At 43.5% G+C, this 26,628-nt stretch overlaps 1 protein-coding gene across 1 annotated transcript in view; it reads right to left on the reverse strand.

The window, feature by feature from the left end:
- STIL (STIL centriolar assembly protein) overlaps positions 1-26,628 on the reverse strand; it is a 1,728,658-nt gene that overhangs the window by 1,500,865 nt on the left and 201,165 nt on the right. The window lies entirely within an intron of this gene.

A 26,628-nucleotide genomic window follows, 5' to 3' on the forward strand; every position in this document is an offset into this window, starting at 1 on the left:
ATATAAAAGTTAAAAACTTTACTCTGATAAGCAGATCGATGTATTTTACACAATCAGCTTATCACAGTTGCTCTACATCTCTCGGCTCTTCCGGTAAATGGAATGTAAACAAATATTTCGTTTTCTGGCACACCATCTAGACGGCCAGACACATGACACACACACAGCCTCTCTCATACATGCAGATACAGTATCTTCAGTATTCACACACACAGAGATTCATCACAATCTCTCTTACACACACACACACACACACACACACACACACACACACAGTCTTTTCTGCATTCAAACACGCAGACATTATGCTTTCACACACGCAGTGTTCTTTCATGCATAGCTAACTCTCTCTCATACACAAGCATACACAGTCTCTTCTGCAGTCACACACACACACAGACCTTCTGCTTTCAGGCATGCATTCACTAACCCACATGCAATCAGCATCAGAAACACACTCGTACACATACATACTCACACAAGAGCATGCCCGGCAGACCTCTCAGCTGTACAGATGCACACTGGAATGACCTGATGTGTCACTAACATTTTTTTTAGAAATTCTGTTTCTAGCAATTTGGGGGCAAATTAAGCCTAAAAGTTGAAAAATAAAGGCAGACCATTAACTATTAGAGTTCCTAACCTTCACAAAAAAACATGCTAATTCTATCAACTGACAAAGTTGTTAAGAGCTATATATAAACAATGCCTTTTGTACACAGTAAAACATTAGGTAAGGAACTTACCAAAACTGTTATTGCAGGTGATGGTAATCTTCAAGCACTTCGGCTGAAGTTTCACGAAAGGAAACACTTGATCCATTAATGTTTTGATACCTGAAGGAAACAGTAGTTGTAGCAAAGTTCCACAACAATGCGTGCAGTTATTTATAGCAGCCACTATTGATAATGTCTATGTCACAGTGTGGATGGACAAGGAACTACTGATTTGTCTGTGTCGAAGGTACGCCACGAAGGTGGAGAAACTCTACCTGAAAGGATGCAATACAACAGAACAGGGGATGGGCTTTTGCCTGCCCTACGCTTAGGAATGGGAGAAACAGAGAACTGAAACAGTTTTGCTGCATTCCTTTAACAGCAGGTGGCTAGGCTGATTTTAGAAGGATAAAAGAAAGCTACAGTTTGAGTTAAAATGTGTTTGAGCCTGGAGTTTTCCTTTACAGAAGGCTTTGTGATAATCTTTAGCATGAATGGCTATTTTTATCTTGTATCTAATTTCAGTTGATTTGATAAGGGTACGGAAATCCTGGTTATATTTAGCAACAGCATTTTTTGCAACTAGACAGTTACATTAATTTTTTACATGCAAGTTTTTTCTTCTTTTACTGTAAAGCCTGTTTATATCCAGGTTCCACCATAGCGTTTTATTAAATTTGGAATTTTACTGACTTCAGAGGTGGAGAGAGTTACTGGAGGATGCTTCTGGCTTAAAATCTCATCATGACTGACTGATTTATGGTCTGCTTTGAGTATGGAGGAAGTTGCAACTGGAAAGGGAAGGGAACAGAGCTGTCCCATACTGGCAAGACTCAAGTTCATGATTTTGTCACCCCAAGTTGGGGTGTCATTTAACCGGTCCAGCAAGTTTGTACTGAAGTCCAGAAATCTCTTAGCATACATATAAGAGGATATACAGATCTCCCAGTCCCTTAGAAAAAAATTTTTTTTTTTTTTAATGCAAAGTAAAGTAAGGTTAGAAGTAAGGGTTAAAGGAGGACCTATTGTTGACTCTGATGCGATAAAGTGTTTTGGAAATGGTAAACTGTGGCTGGAGGATTCTAATGAGACTGGAGGTAAAATAGTGTTTTACAATTATAGAGAGATTGCTGCCTTTACTGCCTTCATCTAATGCAGTCTGGGTTGGAAAGTGTGCTAGGCATTGAATCCTTGTAGTGATGGGGTACTCTCAATAATGTTGAAAGTACAGTTGTGTACACTTACCATAAATGTAGATGTTGAGTGCATTCACTGTTGCAGTCATTACATTTGGGTAATCTGCTGGCAGGTTGCCCTCAGTCGGCCTGAATAACAAAGTCTTGGGTCCTGTGTCGGTTGCTGTCTCTTCTTCCATGACGTCAGGTTGTCAGGGGTATAAAACATGCAACCGATGCCATTTTATTCAGTTTTTCTATACACACAAGCCTTTGTGGTGTATTTGCTTTTAGATGAAGGTAAAGTTTGTTTCTAAAAGTGCATTTATATATATATATATATATATATATATATATATATATATATACACACACACACACACACACACACACACACGCACACACACACACACACAGTAAATATATATAAATGCACTTTTAGAAACATAAACTTTACCTTCATCTAAAAGCAAATACACCACAAAGGCTTGTGTGTATAGTGAAGGAAAGGTATAGAAAGGGGGATGGCGTGTGGGTAACCAGGACTGCAACAGTGAATACACTCGAACATCTACATTTATGGTAAGCGTACACAACTGTACTATGTTCTTCGTGTTTCACTATTGCAGTCATTACATTTGGGTAGAATCCCAAAGCTATGGATGGGAGGATGGAACTAAACAGCATCAGGAGCGGCTATAAGGCCCTGCAGAACTGCAGTGGCAAAGCCTGCCCTGGATTTGGAGAAGAGAGGCAAATGATAATGCTTTGTGAAGGTATGAACAGAGTTCCAAGTAGCAGCTTCTAGAATGTCTTTGGTCGGAACTCATCTGAGAAAAGCTGCTGAAGTAGAGGCAGCCCTGGTGGAATGTGATCTGATCTCCTTGGGCACAGGTTTACTATGTTGCAAATAGCAGAAATGAATGCAGTGGCTTATCCACTTAGAAAGCCTTCCCCTCTGATCCTGCAGCAAATGCTACCAGTAGTTACTCAGTCTTTCTTAGAGATTTGGTCCTGTTTTAAGTAGAATCTCAGTTGTCTGTGTACATCCAATGAATGCAGAATCCACTCCCCCTTGTTCTGTGGATTTGGGTAAAAAGTTAGCAGGTGCATGGTCTGGTTAAAAGCCACACTGGATACCACCTTAGGCATAAAAGAAAGATTGGTCCTGAGGGACACCCTGTCTGGGTAAAATATAATAAAAGGCTCCACTGCCATGAGAGCCTGTAGTTCTGAATCCCTTTTTGCTGAATTGACTGCCAACAGAAAAGCTGTTTTCCAGGATACAAAATGTATATCCGCAGTAGCTGCTGGTTTATAAGGAGGCAGAGTGAGTTTTTCCAGCACAAAATTGAGGTCCCATGCAGGAGTTGGTGATCTTCTGGGAGGCCTTAAATTTTTGGCCCCTCTAAGATGCTGTTTAAGCAGAGGATGAGAAAAGAGGGGAGGCTCTGTGTTGTAATGAGCCGAGATGGCAGAGGCATGGATTTTTATTGAAGAAAAAGATAGGCCTTTGTCAAACATCTCAGTCAAATATTGTAAAATCTGAGGAATATTGGGCTTTGCTGTGTCTGTTCTTGTGCTTAGTTCCAAGCACAGGATCTCTTCCATTTATCAGCATAAGATTTTCTAGTACTAGGCCTTCTGGCTTCCAAAAAGACATCCATCACAGATTTACTGAGAAGTGTTTTTTGAATAATTAGTTGATCAACCATGCTGCAAGATTCAGAGTTTGGAGCGGAGTGTGCAGAATTTGATAGTTCTGCTGAGACAGTAGATGAGGTATTTGAGGCAAGTACCATGGAGGAAGCTGAGACATATTCCTTAGAAGTGGGTACCAGTGGTGGTGAGGCCAGTCCGGAGCAACTAGGCTCATTTTTGGTTTTTCCTGTCTGACTTTTAGTAAGACCTTGGAGAGTAGAGGCATAGGGGGAAAGGCATAGACTGATAGGTTTTTCCAGCTGAAGGATAGGGCATCCACTTTCCATGCTTTCTTGTGATGAGTTCTTGTGCAGAATTTGTCCAACTGATAATTTTGGGGAGAAGCAAATAGATCTATGTCTGGGCTCCCCCATTTCTGTGTTAACATGCTGAAGACTTGTGGATCCAGTTTCCATTCGTGTGGGTCCATAAGTTTTCTGCTTAGGTCGTCTGCCAGAGTATTTTACTTTCCTGGCAGGAATTGCGCTTGAAGATGTATTTGGTAAGTCAAGGCTGTGTTCCACAAGGCCATGGCTAGTCTGCAAAGGGGGTATTACTGGGTACCCCCCTGCTTATGTACCACATAACTGTGGTGTTGTCCGTCTTTATCAGTAGTTGTCCTGGATGAAGTAAGTCCTTGAAGGCTGTCAGAGCATTCTGAACAGCTAGCATCTCTTTCTGGTTGATATGCAGATGCATTTGGTTTGGGCTCCCATTTGCTCCGAATGCATCTCCATGCCAGGTGGGCCCCCCAAGCATAGTCCGATGCGTCTGTAGTTAGGGTTTGGGTGGCAGGGGGTAGAGTGAATGACAGTCCCTTGTTTTGGTGACATGTCTCTGCCCACCAAAGAAACTCTTGTTGTAGGCAGGGAATGAGAGGAATTAGAAGTTATGTCCTTACCATAACGTTCCATGTGGAGTGTTCATCTCGCCTTTGTTCTTACACCTGGGTTCGGAGCCGATCCTCGGCTCCGTGTCGGCCGCTTGCAAGCTCTGCATCGAGAAGAAGCTAGAGACCAACCTAACTCCCACAATCCCCCTCTGCCTTTACCTCAGATCTAGTTTGCAAGCAAACCAGAAGTCAGAGAGAGAACACATTCATGCTAAACAACATAATTACAAGAATACCTGTACATATATATAAACATATATATAGATAATACACAACAACTGCGTAATGCAGAAGTAGAATGAACCAAACCAGGCACCAAACTGTACGTTCTTCCTGAGGGTGGGAGGGTGGGAATGTAAGAACAAAGGCAAGATGAACACTCCACATGGAACGTTATGGTAAGGACATAACTTCTAAATGTGAGAGTGTTCGATCTCGCCGTTTGTTCTTACACCTGGGTAGCGTCCCTAGCTCCATGTTCCTGAGGAACTCACAGGAGAACGTTCTTGAGCACAGTGGAACCAAAGGTTGCCCTGTCCCTAGAAACCCTGTCTACCTTGTAATGAGAAATGAATGTATGTGGTTTAGACCAAGTGGCAGCTGCACAAATAATGTCTAATGGTAAACGAGCTGCATGAGCCAGGGATGTAGACACTGACCTTGTAGAGTGCCCTTTAGGTTTGACAGGTAAAGTTTGTTCCGAAGTAGCATAAACAAATACAATGCAATCAGTTAGCCATTTGGAAAGGGTTCGTTTAGTGACTGCTACACCTTTCCTGCTGTCTGCAAAGGCTACAAAAAGTTGATCTGATTTCCTGTGATCTTTTGTTCTATCCAGGTAAAACCTAAGTTTTCTATGAACATCCAACTTGTGTAACATATACTCCAACTTATTGGAGTGATTTTTGAAAAAGGTAGGGAGTTCAATGGATTGATTAATGTTATTAATAGAGCAAACTTTGGGGAGAAAGGACGGATTAGTACGAAGAGACACTGTCAGAGTGAAAGATTAGATAAGGGTGTTTAATAGAAAGAGCCTGAAGCTCTGACACCCGCCTAGCCGATGTAATGGCCACCAAAAAGAGGGTCTTCCACGATAAATACTTCAATGGACAATAGGAGGCTGGTTCAAACGGAGGTAGCATCAATTTGGATAATAAAAGGTTCAGATTCCAAGGAGATGTAGGAGTTCTAACTGGTGGTCTAATATGGAAAGATCCTTTTAAAAAGGCCTTACAAAGTCTGTGAGCCATAATAGGTGCCCCACATTCCTCCACATGAAAGTTGGAAATGGCAGCCAATTGCACTCTTAAAGTGGCAGGAGAAGCTCCTTGGTGGAACAATTCGGTTAAAAACTCCAAGATCTTGTTTAAAGGAGCTATAACAGGGTCCAAATGGTGACTATTTGCCCAGAAAACAAAGCGCTTTCATTTACTAGTGTAGGTCTTTGTAGTGGAAGCTTTATGAGAAGCCACTAATATATTCTGAACTGCAGGTGAAAGAAGATCAGACCTGGCTAAGTAGGGAAGCGGAGCAGCCAAGCTGCTAGTTGGAGTGACAGAAGCGAGGGGTGGGGAGCCCCTGACGAGTGGGTCAGTAGGTCTGGCTCCAGGTCCAGGATCCAGGGTCCCCGAATGCTGTGCGCCAGAAGGAAGGGAAACCAAATTTGACGAGACCAGAACGGAGCAATGAGGATAATCGTCCTTTGCAGGTTGTTGGCTTTCTGCAGAAACTTTACAATCAGGGGAAAAGGAGGAAAAGCGTACAAGAGACCCGGGGGCCAATCGTGAACCAGCGCGTCCCTGGGGACTTCCCCTGGAGGGGGTAATAGGGCAAAGTAGCTCCTGCATTTGGCGTTCATTGGAGACGCAAAAAGATCGCAGGAAGGCTGGCCCCACTTGCGAAAAATCTCCTTCGCAACTGACTGTTTGAGGGACCACTCGTGAGGCAACAGGATTGCTCTCTGCTCAACCTGTCGGCTATGCCGTTGGATGACCCCGGGATGTGCGTTGCAATCAGAAAGCGACCCGTGGACTCCGCCCATTGCCAAATTCTCATGGCCTCTCTGCATAGCTGATAAGACTTGGTTCCCCCTTGTTTGTTTATGTACCAGACTACGGACATGTTGCCCGTCTGAACTGTCATGGTCCTTAGAGGAAGAAGGGGAGCAAAGTGTTGCAACGCTAGAAACACTGCCCTCAACTCTAGAACATTGATGTGCAGATTGTACTCTAAATTGGTCCATTCGCCTTGGACTGTCTGTCCCTGAAAGATGCCCCCCCACCCTATCAGGGAAGCGTCCGTGGTCACCGTAGCTGTCGGCGTGGGTAGCACAAATGGTCTCCCCTTGGAAAGGTTGCAAGTCCGGAGCCACCAGGCTAGGTGTGATTTGCATGCGTTTGTGATCAGAATTTCGTGTGTCAAAGGAAGCTGTTGGAACGACCATTGTGCAAACAGTAGCCATTGTAGAATTCTCATGTGCAGTCTTCCCAATGGTATCGCAATGAGAGAAGCTGCCATGAGACCCAAAACCTTCAGAACCAGTTTTGCTGGGGATTTTCTGGATGACAGAAGAAGAGATATGTGGCTTTGAAGTGAGGCTATCCTTTCTGGAGGAAGTCTTAGGATCAAATGACGCGTATCCAATTCTGCTCCTATGAATAAGATATGCTGTGATGGCTGTAGTGATGACTTTTCGAAATTTACGGAAATTCCGAGATGAACACAAAGCTGTAGTGTGTAATCCCTGGCCTGAATTAGTTGACGCTGGGTGGTGGCAGAAAGGAGACAGTCGTCCAGATACGGAAACACCTGGAATCCCATGCATCTCAGGTGAGACGCCACCACTGCCATGCATTTGGTGAAAACCCTGGGGGCTGAGGTCAGACCAAAGGGCAGGGCTCGAAACTGAAAGTGGCTGGCTCCCAGCCGGAAGCGCAAGTGATCCCTGGACGCCCTGGCCATTTTGATGTGGTAGTATGCGTCCCTCAGATCTATTGAGCACATCCAGTCGTCCTTCTGTAAAAATGGAAGGATCGATTGAAGCGTGACCATTCGGAACTTTTCTTTCTTGACGAAGGTATTGAGGTTGCTTAGGTCCAGAATCGGCCTCCAGTCCCATGTCTTGTTTGGAACTAAAAAGAACCTTGAGTAGGTTCCGAATCCTCTTTGGTCCGCTGGGACTGGTTGGATGACTCTTTTTTTCTAGCAGCTTTGAAATTTCTATAGCTGCTGGGTCTCGCAGATGGGGCGGCACATCTGGGAGTTTTTTCTTCAGAATTGGGGAAAATATGAAGGGTATTCTGTAGCCTCTGGTAACAACGCTTTTTACCCAGTTGTCTGATGTAAGATTTTGCCAGGCCTGAGGGTATAAAGCTAAGCGACCCCCGACCGCCTCCAGAGCAGGACAGTCGGGCCTCCTCTCAGGAGTGCTGGAAAGGTTTTCCAGGGGGTGTATCCCTGTCACCTTGGTTTTGCGGACCCCCTCTGCCGCCAGGGCGGCGTCTTCCACCTCTGCCCCCTCCTCTGCCTCTAGAGGGGGCATCACCCTGTGTGCCTGGGAAAGATCCTTGGGGTTTTCGAAACCACATTTTTCCACCACGTTGCCCTTTGGGGTACGGTCTGGATGGGGTGGAAAAACGGACTCCGACAGCAGACAGAGTCTTTCCCTCCTGCTCACACCGGGTAAGGGTCTCCTTTACTTTTGGGCCAAAAAGAGTGGCACCATCAAATGGGGCGTTAGTAAAGGAAGACTTGAAGGCTTCCGCAAATGAAACATAAGCGCATCCAGGATTGTCTACGAAGAGCAATCGCTGAAGCTGCTGCCCTACTCGATCCTTCGGCTGCGTATGAGATCAGCCTCATGGACGAGTTTGCAATAGATGTAAGGGTATTGAGATGTGCCGTAACTTTTTCTGAAATAGCAGCATCTGTAGTACCCTGGAGATCTCCCAACTCTTTGATTAGATCCCTCTGTAGCCGTATGAAGTGGGTCAAATAGTTCAGGGATCGCATAGAAAAAGGCGCTGAACTAAAAATGCGCTTCCCATACCTGTCCATAGTCCTAGAATCTCTGTTAGGCGGATGGACAGATGAGGAAGATTCAGACATCTCCTTCTTCGTGGCCGCTGCCACCACCATAGCGTCCACTGGCACTCCCTTTGTCAAATAAGCCTTATCCTGAGGAGCAGTAATGTATTTGTTAGGCTTTCTAGGGACTGGCTCCACCGTGTCAGGCGTCTCCCACGCCCTTCGAGCAATCAGCTCCATCAACTCATCGAAGGGCGGAGTGACCCAGGAGGAGGAAGGGCGAGCACTGAATGCCTTCAGCAAAACTGACTCATCCTCAGAAGGGGGGAGGGCTTGCCAATCACCTCTCTGCTTTAGGATCTCCAGGATGTCAGAAAAGGAGACATCCTCTGAGGGTGACTTTGGGGACCCTTCTGACTCATCTAAGTCAGTGTCCGATGTCAAAGATTCTTGTGGAGAATCTAAGTGTCTCCTCTTACACAATCTTTTCCTCGGAACTTCTTCCCGGGCAGCATCCGAAGAAGCCTCCGAGGAAGAGGGGGCACCCTCCAGGGGTGGCTGAGACACAGGTGCTCGACGCTTAGATGTAGCCGTGGGTGCAGAGGAAGATAACGGTCCTTTATGGGGAGGAGAAGCTGTTTCTGCTGATGTGGTTGTCTGAGTAGACAACACCTTCCTCATGAGGTCGAAGGCCCCCGGGTCCCGAGTCGAGGTATCTCCCGGTTCCAAGGAAATGGGAAGAATCCCCGAGACAGGCCCCGAAGGTATCGACCCCGAGGACGGAGCAGAGTCGATCCGAGCCGAGGCCCCGAGAGGGAGCGTCGGAACCGAAACATCGGTCCGACTCTCAGTCCCGGAACCAAGGATGGATCTTCGGCTCCGAGACTCCGGTACAGGATCCAACGGAGTCGAGGTGAACGGAGCCGACCGAGAGAAAGACGGTTCTGGCACCGAGGGCTCCACAATCAGTAGATCAGCCTCTTCCGGCTCCGAAGACTGGATAGGTTTCGGAGGAGGAACAGATGGAGATAAAGGAAGGCCTTCGAGTCTCGACACCAACTGGGAGGAGACAGAGATGAGCTTGGATAAGGCCGTATTTTCCATTAATTTCTGCACCACGCGGTCTACATCGGTGTCGGAGAGGGGTCTGGAAGAGCGCGTCGAAGGAATCGAAGACGGAGCCGACCTCAACAGTGTCGGGGGAGGGAGCTCCGTCACCGGTTCCAAGACTCGAGGCTCGGCAACTGACAATAGTTCAACACTCGGCCCCGAAGTCTGTGGAACCGGTGATCAAACTTTAACTGAAGAGCTCGGAGCCGATGACCTGGGCTCCGACGTCTTCGATTCCTTCGAGGATTTGGATGCCTGGTCTGATGCATCCAGACCCTCTTGAAAGGTAGGTTTTAAAAGACCCCTATCCATCAGCTTCCTGCGCCTATCTGTCATGACCCTTCCACTGAAAGAATGACAAATTGAACAGTCTTCTTGCAGATGGAGAGGGCCAAGACAGTAGACGCAGGAACTATGATGATCAGTCACTGACATCTTTTGCCCACATTGGCAACGTTTAAAGCCAGACTTAGCTTTCTCAGACATGTCACAATCTCAGTTATAGCTATCAAGAGAAAAATTAGTAAAATGTCAAGTCCAGTAATTAAGTCCAATCCAGAAAAATTAGTCAAATCCAGTAAAAAAGAGTCAATCCTGTAGAAGGGTGTGTCAGAGGGATAGGCCCCGAGGGAAAACTCTAATAAAGTAAAAAGAACTTTATATGGAACCGAGAATTCCTCGAAACTCTATAAACACACACACACACAGTCACTTAATAACAATTTAGAATAAAAAATTCTTAAGAAATATAAGAAAAAATTCAAATCTTAGCTTAAGGTTGCTCGAGCTCTTCAAACTGATGTGAATGCTGCAGCGGCAAACTAGATCTGAGGTAAAGGCAGAGGGGGATTGTGGGAGTTAGGTTGGTCTCGAGCTTCTTCTCGATGCAGAGCTTGCAAGCGGCCGACACGGAGCCGAGGATCGGCTCCGAACCCAGGTGTAAGAACAAACGGCGAGATCGAACGCTCTCACATTTAATGTTTCCAGACTTTGACAATATTGACTCCATAAACTTTTTAGGTACCATTGAAGTTTCCTCATATGCAGTCTCGCATATGGAATTAGTAGAATGCAGGATGCCATGAACCCCAAAGCCTGCAGAATTTGTCTTGCAGATAACTGGGTTTTTGTTGTCATTTGTTAAGTATGCTGTCAGTTACCTTTGTTTGTCTGGCATGAGGTAAGCCATCTGGGCAGTTGTATTCAAGCTTGCACCCAGGAATGTAATTATTTGAGAGGGTACCAGTTTTGATTTTTTTTCCATATATGGTGTACCCTAGGCATGCTAGAAGCCTTTTTACAAACGCCAGATGTTGAAGAAGAATGTCCTTGTCCTCTGCTTGAATGAGACAGTCGTCCAGATAAGGATAAATTTGAATGCTTCTTTGCCTGCAGAATGCAATTACTGGTGCCAGGCATTTTGTAAAAACCCTGGGCGCAGAGAATTGGTAATGCAAAAAACCTGCTTTGAAACTGAGGTATCTTCTGCATGATTCCATTATTGGGATAAGCAGGTATGCCTCCTTTAAGTCTAGAGTTACTAACCAAACATTCCTGCCTAGCATAGGCAGTAGCTGTTGTAAAGTCAGCATTTTGAATTTTGGAATGTCCAGGAACGTGTTCAAAATTGATAAGTCCAGTATTGGACGCCATGAATGGTCTTTTCTGAGTACCAGGAACAGTCTTGAATAAAAACCTTGTCCTTTTTCCTTTTCTGGTACAGGTTGAATAGCCCCCATATCCATGAGGGACATGACTTGATTCTGGGCCTCTGCCCACTGGTTATGTGGCAGATCCGGCCATCCTTTTGGAATTGGCAAAGTATGGAAATGAAATCTGTACCCCTGGGATACTATGTTTAATACCCACTTGTCCTGGGTAATTAACTGCCAATTTTGAGCATAAAGTGCTAGTTTTCCCCCCAAGGGGGCTGCCAAAAGATAAGTGCTTGGTGATGGTAGAGGAAAGTCATTTAGACTGCTTACTGTAGGGTTGTGCTTTGTTTCCTCCAGATTTGAAGGTGGAGGCACCCCATTGCTTTGACCTGTAAGAACCCTGTGATTGGTATCTGGAGCCTTTTGAGCGCCTGGATTTGCCCTGAGTGGCTCTGTCGGACACAGGAAAAGACCAGTTTTTAGTAGGCCAGTGTCTACTGAACCTGGGTGGCTGTACTTGCAAGAAATCTTTTACAGTTTGCATAGATTTAGCTTTGTCTTCCATTTTCTTTAAAACCTCTTCTGCTTTATTACCAAACAGAGTATCATGCTGCAAAGGGGCATCCAACAATTTAGCTTTAACATGATCAGACAGATTTTGCTCCTTGAGCCAGGCATGCCTTCTAATCACAGATCCAGTAACGGCGGCCCTACAAGAGGCCTCCAAGGAATCAAAACCACATTGCAAAGTATGCTTTCCAACTTGTTCTGCTGAATGCAATAATTCCTGTAACTCTTTATATTCCACACAAATCAGAAATCAACATAATTTTCTGTTTCAGTAAGCCCATAACATACTGCTGATATTTAAGCATATGAAACTGGCAGTTTAAAGCCCCGATTGCCAAGGTTGCAGACATATAAACCTTCTTACCCCATCTAACCAGCGCCCTGGAATCTTTTATCAGAAGGGGTAGGATTCTTGGCTGCAGTGGCCTTTACACCCTTGGGACAGTGAGAAATAGTTTCATGATCAGCAGCAGGATTTTTGAAAAGAAATTTGTGGGAGTCAGGAACCCTGTAATATCTGTCTGGCTTACTAGGAGCCGGAGGCAGGGAATCAGGAGTCATGCTTTATTCCGAGAACACATCAACAACAATGTCTAATACAGGAGATACTGCCAAAGGCTTATGCTGAGGAAAGAAGAAGGAAATCCCTAAGCCTCTTTTTTGATTCAGAGAAGCCCTGACTCTCCCACTGAAAATGTTCCCTTAAAGTATGCAAAGTCTCTCCAAAAGAGTAATCTTCAGGAGGATATGCAGATGGGATGGATTCCTCTGCATCAGAATCCTCATAGGGTGGAATAGAAAGTTCCTGATCAGAAGAGGAATCAGAGGAAATGGAAACCTGATCTGAAGATTCATAATCAGTGCCTTGCCTAGGCCTCTTAGCAGGGAGAGGTTGGTAACCCCTGATCAAGGTAATTAAATCCTCAGCTATTTTGATAATCTGTTTTTTAGGCATAGGAGCCTGAGCACGTGGCTCATGTGTCGTTTTTTTAGACATAGAAGTTTTTTACCTTGTTTTTGATGCTGGCGTCTGTTTAATATAAAAATGTTGAGGCCTGAAAACACCCTCAGAAGCTGGTACCTGCTCAGCAGCTCCGGACCCATCTAAGGGAAGGACATCCGTGGGATCAACACTCTAAGAATCTCATGGCATACCGGACTCCGAATGGGTCTCGGTAGAGGCCTGCGACTCAAAAGTAGCGGGTATCAGGGGCTGCAAAAGCACCTCACTGAGTACCGGCGACTGGCTTAGGAGAAGCTTCATCGTCGGTTTTGGACCTAGACAGTCTGTCTCTCTTTTTCTTTGCGTTTTTTGTGAACTCCGGTAGTCAGATTGCTAACCGACGACATTTCAGGATAATTAAATCTTGTACCAAAATATTTAGAAGCAAAATATACCGACGCTTAATAGTGCGTTGGTTAAATCTAGCACAAAACCGACAGCAAGGCACGTTGTGATCTGGGCCTAGGCAAGGAATACAGTACAAATGAAAATCCTTATGAGGTATTTGCTTCCCACAAGTAATGCAATTATTAACTTTTACTGACATCGGTAAGGTGCAAGAAAAAGTTTCCCCAATGGAGTACTTAGCTTTAGTTTGAAGACTTCGGTTCTGAAACTCGAATACAAAAATTTCAGGAGTTGGCCGACCGGCACTTTGCGAATTGTTTCTGCTTCGGGCATAGCGCAACAAGAAAGACTGAATAAAATAGCATCAGCTGCATGTTTTATATCCCTGACGACCTGACGTCGTGGAAGAAGAGACAGCAACTGACGCAGGACCCAAGACTTTGTTATTCAGGCCGACTGAGGGCAACCTGCCAGCAGATTACCCAAATGTAATGACTGCAACAGTGAAACACGAAGAACATCCAGGGCTCTGTGAAGATGCACAAATTTATGCATTCCAGGGTAAGGACTGCCTATAGAGTTTTTCATTACGGCTCCTAGAGATTAGCACCAATACCTTTATGTTATCCAAATTCTGTTTTATTATGCTGGAAGCTTTTGAAGGCTTACTTTGCCTAAAAAAGGCACAAGGTTTCTGCCAATATACAAAAGCCTTGGGGAGATATGTTCATGCCATCCCTGGCAATGCAGTTAAGTGTCTGCCATCTCCTCCAAAGCTGATCTACATTGAACTACCTTTAAGTGACACCAGAAACTAAGACATTTGTTGAAGTCAATCAATCATTTTGTTTGTACTGTGGCATCCTTCTTAGCGAACGTAAACTGCTGCTCAAGACTACGTTCGTACTTGCCTTGGACACATTCCAAGCACTCCACATCAAGCCTCTTCATAACTCGGGGAGGTACTCCCATGTGTACTATGACTGTACCATATGGGTAACTTGTAGTGCAAGGACTTTAGGGCATGCCTGATGTTGTGAATCCTGGCTCCTGAAAGGGGACTAACCCTGACCTTCTTCCTTACTCAGCCTGTTGAATGATGCACATCAGTGTGTCTTACTATGGAAACTCCACGACAAGGATGTTGGATTTTTTGAAGGTTTGCCTTGCAGGTTTTGAATTGAGACAGTGAGTTATAGATGCAAGTTTCATGGTGAGTGCTGCCTGGGTTGAGTGTTTGGAGACTGCTGAAGGTATTTTTTTTTTCAGGTTACATTTAGGATGACCTTGTGGTTTAGGTAGGTTAGTTTCAAGACCATCAGCATACCTAGGACTGTGTGTTTTTGTCTGTTGTGTGTGACAGGTGTAGCACGGTGCTGAGTTGAGTTGAGTTGAGTTGAGTTGTGCTGAGTAGTTGCCAATGGCAAGGGTACGTACATTTCCTGATCAACCTGCCTGCTACAATTTCTTGTTCTGACTGAATGCATGAAACCTGACGAGTCAAATAAGCTGAAATGATACCTTTCAAGCAATCATAATTCTGGAAATGTGATAAGACATGCTAACTTGCAGAGGTCCTGGGGACTGGAGATGATTTAAGGCCTTAAGAGCATTGATTGCTGCCAACACCTCTGAAATTTATGTGCTTTTGTCTGATCTTTTCCCGCAGACCTTGCACTTTCAACCTTTTCAAATATGCTACCCCAACAATGTCTGAAGCCTCGATTATGACAGTTTGACAAGAAGGTGAGAGAGACCTGGATTGAGAGGCAACAGTTGTGCAAGTTGAACTTGCCGTAACAGTAGATGTTTGAATGATCACTGCTGCAGTAGCCTTAGCTGTACGGGTTATATCCTGTCAAGAATAAAACAGCTGGCCAGCTTCCAAAGTTTTAGAGCACCTTCCACATGCCAAAACTGACAAGCAGCTTGAGCTGAGCTGACTAAAAGACAAGGTTGGGTGCAAGGTCCTTAAGAGCTTTTCTGCCAACAGAGAGTGGGAGGGTAAGCCCTGACAGGAAAACAAAATCTAACCCTCAACTTTTTCATGTTCAATAGTATATAAACTTTTTTTTTTTTTTGACAAACAAGCTTGCTAATTTCTTCTGAAGGACTAAATAGCAGAAGAAAAAAAACTTTAGCCCCAAATCAAACACTTTTCCCCATCATGAAAGGGTTTGGCATTTAGCAAAATAATCAGCAGTAGATGGCTTTGATAAGGAAACTACACGACCAGATGTAGGATAAGAAAAAGTCTATTCAAGTGACTGTGGTACTGTGTATAACCTACCACATATTTTGGAGCATGTGGTTGACTGTCAGGCGTACAAGTTAAGGAAATATCCTCAAGTGCTGACAAAACAGGAGGGACTTAAAGCTAAAGAAAATCCAGTTGTAACCAGTCAAAACGACTGCTGACTGACAGGATTTCAATCTACTCCCACAAATGAAGCTTTCACTTTGCTATGAAATCTATACTGGAGGGAAATCTGAAGAGAGAAACAGAATCATCCGCTTAAGGAGAAATACTGAACACTCCCTTTCCAGTCTTTGGTGTTCTGACTGGGAATAAGAAAGGGGGAAATCTTTTTTCTTTTGCTATTACCAGTCAGTGACCAGCATCTGAGGTAGGGATTGAACCAGCCTATCCCACGAAATCTACTTCTTGCAGATGGGGAAAGGAAGAACCGTGGAGATCACTGTCTTAAAGGCTCATAGGTTCATAAGCGTTTATTAAGCTAAATGACCACAAGGGCCTTTTTTACTGCGGTGGTGGTGCTGCGGTAGCGTTGTCGCCTCACAGTAAGACATTGTCCCATTCGATTCTCAGCTAAAGCGTCTTCTGTGTGGAGACATGCGTGAATGGGCGTACCTTCGTTCAAGGTTGTACGTCAGGGCTGGCAACTCGGTATGTAGAAATCTCCTGCCAATCATTAGCGGACCGGAGTTCCACTGTGGCGACCCCTAACCGGGAAAAGCCGAAAGATACAACAACCACAAGGGCCTTTTTAAGCCTAGCCATGCATTTCAGTCCTATACAAAGTTCTTGTACTCTTGACAAGTGTAAGCAGGGGCTTGAGAACTGCAACATTTGGAAGAAGTGGCCTGGAAGATTAACCATTTACAGGCTGTGTCCATTAGAGACATAGCTGCCAAACCAGGGATGAATTTCCTGTTCCCTATCCAATTGTCCAAGTTGCACTTAAATTGGGTTACACCGGAATTCCGCTTCACATGGATGAGAAGTCTGTTCCAGAGAAAGGGTAGTTTCTGGGATACATACCTATCTCTCCAGGTCCTATTTCTATCACAGGCAAGGTTTAAAGTCATTAGAACTGGCAATTCTGGTGCAGTTTGTTTTATGGATATGCAGGTAGTCCACCAGGGCAGAATCTGACAATGCCTTTTATGTCAGGCATATATCTTGCCTCAACAGCTTGAAGGAGACAGAATAAAGGGATTGGACCTGGAGGCAGTCTGCACAGGACATGTTACTTGCACCTTGTATTGTTTTAGTGAGGAACCTCTATGGATGTTACAGTTGTTAGATGTGCCTGGTTAAAGTACATACCAAAGGGGGTAATGTACTCAATGACAGTTCTGATGAATGCTGAATACAGTGGAACAATGACTTCCTTGGACTTGGATGCCACAACATAGACGGATTTTCTCACTACTGTAGACACGTGATGGTCAAAGGCTAGATTACTGTGTGTGCATGTCCCCAAGTCCCTGACTACTGGGATCACTTCTTAGGGGTGTGCTGTCAATATGATAGCTACCAGGGGTGGATGACTTCCCGAAGGATACTATTATGCATTTCTTGGCATTTCATTTCATTCCATGGCTCTGACACCAGTCATTTATCTGTCAGCCTTTTCTGGGGAACATTTCTGTCAGTGGAGGAATTCTATGACTGCTCCTAATTTGCAATCATCTGATTTCAAAGAAGTAAATGCAAAAAAAAGGAGTGGGTCCCAGCACCGATCAATGGGGGACTCTACTCGTGAATGACCTCTTTGTAGAAGTGGACTCCCCAATTCTAATCAATTGGATCTGGTCTATCAGCCAGCTGGCAATGCATTGGGTGATGTAAGGGTATATACCTAACCTCGAGTTTTTCAACAATGCACAAATGGGGTATTGTGTCAAATGCCTTGGCTAGGTCAAGGTAGGCAGTGTGAATCATTTTGCCCTTATCCATTGCTTTGGTTACCTTCTCAAAGTCCACCAGGTTGAGTAGGCATGACCTGCTCTTGATGAAACCAAACTGGGTTGGGTCCAGTGTCTTGAGGTTTACTATATCAATACTGATCATTTCAATGATAATTCTTTACATGGATTTGCATACAAGACTAGTGAGACTGATGGGTCTGTAGTTTCTAGGGTCTGTAGATGGCCCACCTTTGTGAAAAGGGATTACTGTTGCTGTTCTCCATTCATGAGGCATGAAGCTTGTTTGAAGGCTGCAATTAAATAGTGATTCCAGAGGGCCTGATAGGTCATGTTTCATGCTATTTAGAAGGCATCCTGGGATACTGACTGGGCCAATTGATGCAGTTTTCTTAGACTTACAGAGCATTAAGGACCTGTTCCCTAATAATGGTAGGGGGGAAGTTATATTTGATAGCATTTCCTTAAGAGAAGTTGGGGGGGGGGGGTAAAGATGGAGCTGAATTTTTCAGACAGTAGGTTTACTGCATCTTCTGGCTCAGTATAGGTAGCACCATTAACAATGAGCTGTGCACATGATTGTGCATTGCTTTGAGGGTGTGGACATAGCTAAAGAATGTCCACACCCTCTAATTTACCTCAAGTCTGGTTTTGGTAGACTTTAAACAAACAGCTAACAGCTTGAAGGACAAATAGTTTGGTAAGAATGCTTTTACCTTGCTGGGTGCTACACCTCCTAATTTTTGCCATGATTTTCTGCCTATTATGCAGCCTACTGATGTGATTCCACCAGGGTTTTTATTTATTTTTTTTTTTAAAGTTAGTCCTGTACTTGGTATAGTTGCCTCTATGCAGCTGTTAACATATTTGGATAGGATTTCTGTGAAGATTTCTCGTAGGCAGCAGTGTTTTCATGATCTATAGGGGCTTGAAAGTTTGCCCGGTTATCACTTAATAGTAGGAAGTTAGATTTCGAATAGTCCCTGAATATTCCAGGGTTAGGTGGGGTTCAAAGTTTTACTTTTACTTCGAAAGGACACTATTTTGTGATATGACCTTACCAGAGAAGACGTAACATTAGGGGGTGTGCAGCACTCTCCCATATTAGTGAGGGCCAGATCCAGTATGTTTGCACTCTGGTCGGTGTACTGACAATCTCGTCCAGGGAGACTATTTACAAAAACCAAGAGACTCTGTGTCGGCACATTTGGTATCACATTATTCCCAGTTAATAGTGAAGTAATTTTAAAGTTGCCCATGAATATGGTATTGGGTTGGATGAACAGTGTTTCCAGTAAGTTAAAATACATGTTATAGGTTTCCTGGGTCATACAGGGGGGCCTATAGCTTGCAAGAATGTGGTATGGGATTTTGCCTTTAGTGATTTGAACATGGAAAAGTGAAGTGCATGGTCTTGTTTGACCAGCCTTGAGATGTACTTATTTTTAGTGTAAAATAAAGACCTCCACCTTTAGTCCTTGTCAGTGTAGTAGCTGTTCTAAATGTGTGGAAGGCATTATAGTCTCATACTGCTTGTGTGCTCTCTGCGACATTCCCTAGGGTAAGGACAGTTTTTTTTAGTTTAGACTCCTAGCATTGAGCAGTAACACCTTTAGGTTTTCTTGCTTTTGATTTGCTATGTCAGAAGTACTTTCACTTTGGCATTGCCTAAAAAGACACTATGGGGGAGGACAATGTTTTCAAAACCCTAGAGAGGAAAGGTGAAGACCAACTCTGGTAAAGCAGTGTGGTCTGTTGGCCATCTTCTTCCATGCTGATAAATACTGCACCCTTTAGAATAACACCAGAAACTAAGCTAAATTATTAAAGTCAGTCATCTTCTGTTCATACTGTGGCATCATCCTTGGAAAAACTCAAATGTTGCTCAATGCTAGACTCCAGCCTAGGACACATTCTTAGAGCTCCATGACGTCTCTCTTCATATAATCTAGGGAGCTAGCTTTTAGGTTATTTACACCCACATGGACTAGGAGTCATACTGGTACTTGTGGTCCAATGACCTGAATGTGTACTTAATATAGCAGGTCCTGGACCCTGACAAGCAACTGACTGACCTTCTTCTTACTCACCCTGGTGAAACGGATATCAGCGTGTCTAATAATGACAGTCCTCCAATGACCAGAGCCTTGGACTGTGTGGTGGCTTGTCTTATGGGCTTAGAAGTACAGGGTCCAAGAGATGAGATTGTATACGATGATGTGGGTGTTGTTTAGAAAGAGTGCATTCGGGGCTGCTGAAGATATTTGCTATGTGTACTTCATCTAGAACAGTAGTGTCCAACCCGCGGCCCGCGGGCCGCATGCGGCCCTCAGAGCTCTTCCATGCGGCCCGCGACCCTTAAGTTTAAATTTTACTTTTTTTCCGTGTGTTTTCACGTCCGCGTCTCTCAGCTGTTGTGCGCATGCGCCACATTACTTTTTCCCCGTTGTTTTTTTATGCCAGCGTCTTTATGCTGGTGTGCGCATGCGCCAAAACACCGTCCTGCCATTTTTTTCCGTTGGTAGATTCATTTGCGGTACACAGCTGAGGGAAGAGGATTGAGGTCGCGGCAAAGAAAGAATTGAGAGCGAGGGGGATTTATTACTGACTACACTACACATCTCCTGCAGTAACAGGTAAGTCGTTAGAATTGAATTTTCTTACACTGACTTGCAATGCTATGTACTAGCTCTGATGTGAGTCCTGATTTTAGCACAAGTACAATATTGTCATTCCGCATTTTATGCCCTTGTCATTTAAACATTTGTTTGCTGCTTTTTGTACATCTTATTTTGTTTATTTTTAAAGGTTCTGTAATGAGACTGCTTGCAGTTTTTAAAGTAATGCTCACATTACCGACAACATTGCAATCAAAATTTTTATCCTGAGAAGGGGTTGTTGCTTATTAAAATGAGTTTGGGAAATTAGATGTGAATGAATTACTGAGTAGACTGAGGTTTGCATTGACAGTTATCTGTACTTGGGACTGCTTAGAAATGTTTGAATGGCACGCGCTCGTTCTTTACATTTTGGGATAGGTCATTTAGTGCAGAAGGATTGACAGTAGGAAGATAATGTTTGAAAAGGGAGTTATCTAGCAGTTCCAGATATGTTTTTAAAGTGTATTTGTATCACTTTTAATTGATTTTTCTTAAGTTAATTTTGTACATGAATGGATTATCTTAGCGAATGTGTTTATTTTCCATGAATACAGTTTGCAATGTTCTAAACCAGATGGATTGCAATTGTCAAGAGAATATTTCTCTATCTGCTTGCTGATTTTAAACTTTCATGTTTTCCGCTGTCTTTACCCTTTCCACCCAAAGTGCCCAAGTATGGACAATTATGATGAATACACTGAATGGAATGAAATGTAAACTTTGTGCAGACTGCGGCAGTGGCCAAAAGTGTACTTTAATATTTCAGTCTTTTATGCCATATGATTTTAATTAAAATAAAATTTCAGATCTGATGCTTGAAAGTGTTAGAATGATTATTGTTATTCTTTGATGTAAACATCTTATTTAGTCAGCGGGATTAAAGCCTTTGGTAATGATCATGTCAAGCAAACTCAGTGCATTCAATGTTTCAGTTTTGTACTTTTGGGTCCTTTTTGTTTGGCTCTTTGAGTGCTTATACATGCAGCAGATTTGGTGCAAAGTTCCAAAATATAAATAACAGTTTGAACATTGAAATATTGTAGTTAGTAAAGTTTGTCACATTAAATAAACTGCATAAAAGTTGACATGTAAGGGAGTTTCTCTGTTAAAATGATTTACTGCACACCCCCACCCCCATCATCATATAATGTTATGTGAAGGTAGATACTGAAAATACTGCAAATTTCAACTTCTTGATTTTTTTTTTTTGTCATTAAAGTATACCTGGACTGTTAAAATGTCAATGTGTTGTTTTGGTAGATAATTATTTTCATAAATCTCAGGAAACTTCTAGTATAGCTTGTTTTTTTAATGGAAAAGGGATGCCTCTGCATTTTAATGGACATTATATATTTTAGTATTTCAGTGGTCATACTTTTTCCAACTTACAGCTCTGCTCTTGCAAAGCAGTGACTCTATGTCTCATGATTGAACCCCAGAGCCTCTAGCCATGAGACTGGTTGCAGTTGTTGATTGTTAATTGGTTACACTGATTAGGAAAGTTTTGATTGTTGGCTGGTCAATGTGGTTCAGCTGCTATATTTTTTGCCTTGTTTACTACAGCAGCTCCAGGTCAGTGCATCTGGATCATGGAGGGTGAAGTAACATTGTCGGGGTGTACTAACATGTCTTAGAAGAGAAGATATTTTTTCAGGTGATTGTCTTCATGTGAGAGTTATGATCAGCACAGCATGCAGAAAGCTGCAGAACTCCCTTGGTACAATTAATACATGTGTTCTTGTTATTGGGTGGGTAGGTGTAGCTTGGAGAGAAACTCTTTACTGTTTGTATGTGCAGCTTGGGGAGAAGCACTTTACATAAATTAGTGCTAATCAGAAAAAAATATGCAGTTAGAATAAACAGCATAACTTTTGCTGGAATGTTTCCATCACAACCATGAGTCACCCGATTAAACCACAATACCCAGACAGGCTGTAAAAGCAATTGCTAAGGTACTATCACTTACAAATAACATACTAAGACCAAAATGGTTGAATTGTGTCCCTGTGAAAGGTGGGTCTGCAGTGGGGCCACTGCAAAGCCCCTAAACTCATGAGAGCAACACAAAAGATCTAGTATACTTTTGCAAACATACAAGAGGTGGAAATGCACACCATAAAAGCACCAAACATACAGCATATATATGTGGGCTCTGCAGTGCGGATACTTTCTAAAAGTTGCCATTTACAGATGGTACCAATGCAGGAAGAGGAGTTAAAAGTCTGTCTTGGTCATCTTTCATTTAAGATCCCACCTCCCTTATGCGGATTGCTCCTTGGTGAAAGGGAATAGTTCAAGTAATTACATTTCCCATTACTCAATGGTGTTGCAAACTTGAAGTTATAATAGGAAAGGGACATGGATTTGTGTGTGTGTGTTTAAACATGAGATTTGGGGAGAGTGCTTCTCTGGGGGGCTATTAAGTTGAAGATGGGGCTAATTTTTTTTCTGATCCTAGCCACTGACTGAAAGAAGGTTGTATAAATTCTACCGTGAAATTGTCATAAGTGTCATAAAGCCTGCCTGTGCACTGACCGAGGGTCATAGGATTGGTAAGAAGTACTAGTATAGTTAGAAATATGCATATAGTTTTAGTGATTTTTGGGTGATGTAGACAACTAGTTAAATTTTGAATTAGGATTAAATAGTGTCCCTAGAATTCAGAAAGACCCTCTTGTTGTGAGGCAACAATGCTATATGTTTTGTCACTGTGCCACCGAGCTGGCTTGTAAATGAGGGAGCACGATCTATCATGCTTCTTAACAGGTCTATGAGATGTGTGGAATACCTGTCCGTGCAGACACCAAGGTATATGTAGCTTCTTAAATACAAGCTAGATAGATGATGGACCTTTTGATGACCAACTTGGGGACACAGCGGGGTTATCTCAGGCATCTGCCACAAGGATACTGCACCAGTTCCTTGATGCCATGCTGCAGCATGTTGGGGGGTGCGGTTATGTTGTTTCCACATGCTACAGAGGAGAAAGCCACCAGCATGAGGGCTTTCTGAGACTGCTCATTTCTTTCCTTATTTGGTCGCACCAGCTTTCATTATTAGCTTTCAGCAGCTTGAGTCTGGCTGGATGTGTGTGACCTTTTTTTGCTCTTCAGTTTGTGTGAGAGACCTTTTTTTTTTTTTTTTTGGTCCTCACTTGCCGTCTGGCCCCCAGGCCATTTCTGTTGACTCAATGCGGCCCTTACAACTGAAAAGGTTGGACGCCCCTGATCTAGAAGGTCTTTGGGGTTTAAGAAAAGTTACATTTAAGTGTCTTTGCATACATGGGTCTGTGTGTTTGTCTGCTTTAAACTGTGTGTGATGGTTGCAGTGCATGTACTACTGACAACAGGAATGCTTTTATGCAACAGCTTTGCCTCCAGTGACATTATGCTAATACATCTCACACACTGTCTCAGTTTGAGAGCTAACTGGTTGTCAGCAAACTTAAGGCAATTTCTACATTGCCTCAGGATTCTCATGTCCTCCAAGCTGGTAACAGAGATAGTGTAGCCATGGCAACAGTCTCTCTTTTTATTATTAATTAAACGGCTGTAGTGAGAATATAAGTAATCTTAAGAGTATCTTTAGTGACAACCACTGTCCCCAGAGTTGCAAACCAAACTAGTTGTCCTGTGTGCAACTAGGTATCAATGACATTTCAAGGTTGTGTTTGCAGGGAAAATGTCAATTCAAGGTGTCTGCATCTATACAGGGCACGGTCAAATATTGGAGGGGAAATTGATTAATAGTACTTACTGAAAAAGAATCAGCTTTGTTAAGAAAGATAAAAAGAAGAGGGGATTCACCTGAAAGGCTACTACTGGTAGCTGCTCACACCATCTGCTCTATGGTTCAACCGAAAAGAGTACTAGCAAGGCAAAGAGCACAGACTGCATTAAATCAGTAAAGAAGTGGCAATCCAGGTCAAGTCTTGTGGTCAAAAGATTTTGAACACATTTCCTAATTCAAGATTTTCCAAAGAGAAACAAGTTTTCTTCAGAAAAATAAGTTCCTTTTGGGGAAAGACTTGCCACTAAATTATCTGCCCAGCCTTGAAAGAATGCTAGCAAACTTAGCTCCACAAAGCTTGCAGAGGGGGCACACTTCAGAGGCAAGAAAGCTTTAAAGCGTTTTGGCAATGTAACTGCATTTTACAAGGAGCTCTGCTAGAACATGTGGAAAGCATCCTTAAGCTTTGTAAAGCTGGTCACTTGGTCAAATCCTTGGCAGGATATAACCTAAATGGCTTGAGCTACTGCAACAGTGATCTAGTGTTGAAAAAAGTACAGTTGTGTACACTTACCATAAATGTAGATGTTAGAGTGTATTCACTATCGCAGTCATTACCATTTGTGTTATCTGCTTGCAGTAGCCCTCAGTCGGCCTGATTAACAGAGTCTTGGGTCCTGCGTCGGTTGCTGTCCCTTCTTCCATGACGTCAGGGGTATAAAAACATGAAGTAGACGCCATTAAATCAGTTTTTCTTGCCTCAGTTGTCAGGTGCCAGGTGCCCCCCTAATGGGAAGCAATTAAATCTATAATACAAGGATATACCTCCAACAAAAAAGCAAATACACCAAAAAGCTTTTTGAGCATAGTAAGTGAGAGTAGAGGTATAGCCAAAAGAAGAAAGGGGGCTGGAGGGAGGGCAACCAAGACTGCAACAGTGAATACACTCGAACATCTACATTTATGGTAAGTGTACACAACTGTACTATGTTCTTCGTGTTTCACTGTTGCAGTCATTACATTTGGGTAGCTTCCCAAAGCTAAGGTTGGGAGGAGGAATTTAAATAGAATTAGGACCAGCTAAAAGGCCATGCAAGACTGCAGTGGCAAAACCAGCTCTGGATTTAGAAAATAATTGGCAAATGATAATGCTTGGTGAAAGTACGTACAGAACTCCAGGTAGCAGCTTTTAGGATGTCCCTGGTAGGGGATGCCCCTGAGAAAGGCTGTAGAGGTAGATGCAGCCCTGGTTGAATGGGGTCTTATGCACTGTGGGATAGGTTTTCCATGGTGCTTATAGCAGAAATGAATGCAGTGGCCTATCCATTTTGAAATAGTTTGCTTTGAAATAGCTTTCCCCTCTGTCCATGCAGCAAATGCCACCAGCAGTTCAGATTTCCTTTGAGGTTTAGTTCTGTCTAAGTTGTCTGTGCACATCTAAGGAGTGCAGTATCCGTTCCCCTTTGTTCTGTAGGTTAGGAAAGAAGGTAGGCAAAATGAATGGACTGATTAAGAGCCACACCGGATAACACCTTGGGCATGAAGGAGGGATTGGTTCTGAGGGACACCCTGTCTGCATGAAAGATGCTGAAAGGCTCCACTGCCATAAGGGCCTGTAACTCAAATTTCTTGCAGAAGTGACTGCTAAAAGGAAAGCTGTTTTCCAGGAAAGGCATTTGAAATCTGCAGTAGCAGCTGGCTCGAAAGGAGGAAGAGTGAGTTTCTACAAAACAAAGTTAAGGTCCCAGGCTAGAGTTGGAGCTCTCCTCTGTGGCCTTAAAATTTATGGCCCCTCTGAGGAACTGCTTAAGCAGTGGGTGAGAGAAGAGGGGAGGCTCTGTGCTATAATGAGCTGAAATGGCTGAGGCATGAATTTTGATGGAGGAAAAGGACAAGCCCTTATGAAGCATCTCAGTCAAATATTGTAGAATCTGAGGTAAACTGGGCACTTCTATGCTCATCCCTTGAGACTGGTTCCAGGTACAAAATATTTTCCATTTTGCAGCATAAGATTTTCTAGTACTAGGCCTTCTAGCCTCTAAAATGATACCAATCACTGATATACTGAAGGGTGGTAAAGGAGAGATTAGGTAATTAGCCAGGCTGCTAGGTTCAGGGTTTGCAGCTGAGGGTGCAGAATCTGGTTCTCCTGCTGAGACAACAGGGAAGGAGACTGTGACAGGTGCCATGGGGCCAAGCGTGACACACATTCCAACGCCTTGGAACAACTTATTCACACCCCCACCAGGGGCAGCAATATCCTAGACCTGGTCATTACCAACATGGGCAACCGGTGTTCCACACCAGTGGTCAAGTCCGCGTTAGTCAGATCCGACCACAAGCTAATCACCCTAGAAATCCACATCCTGCCACCACCCCAAATTAGGGAAACCACCGTAAAAAATTTCTCCAAAGCAAACCACACTTCTTAAGACAGAAGTGGCAAACTTCATGACACCCATGCAGACGGACAATAGAGGTACGACTGCTGAATCCTACACAAATGCACTTTATAAGCACTTACACGAGTGCATGGATCATTCTATTCCTAATAGAACCAAGATGCTATCCTCAAAAAAAAAAAAAGAAGCCAATCTGGTGGTCCCCTGCCATAAACAAACTCTGCAACAAAAGAAAGAAACTGTTGTAAAAAAAGAGTAAATTCCCATGACTGGAGGAACTCCCTTGTCAACCTCAGTAAGAAGCTGAGATCCCTCATAAAATCCTCCAAAGCTAGTTACGAAAACAAAATTGCCACGGACTCTAAAGACAACCACAAAGCATTCTATTCCTATGTCAAGAATCTCAAATGCAACACTCAGATCTTCTCCGAGTTACAGCACAATGGCACTAAATATACAGAACCA

Source organism: Protopterus annectens, chromosome 10.part0 (assembly GCF_019279795.1).
Source record: "Protopterus annectens isolate FY-2018-M chromosome 10.part0, PAN1.0, whole genome shotgun sequence".
Lineage (NCBI taxonomy): Eukaryota > Metazoa > Chordata > Ceratodontiformes > Protopteridae > Protopterus > Protopterus annectens.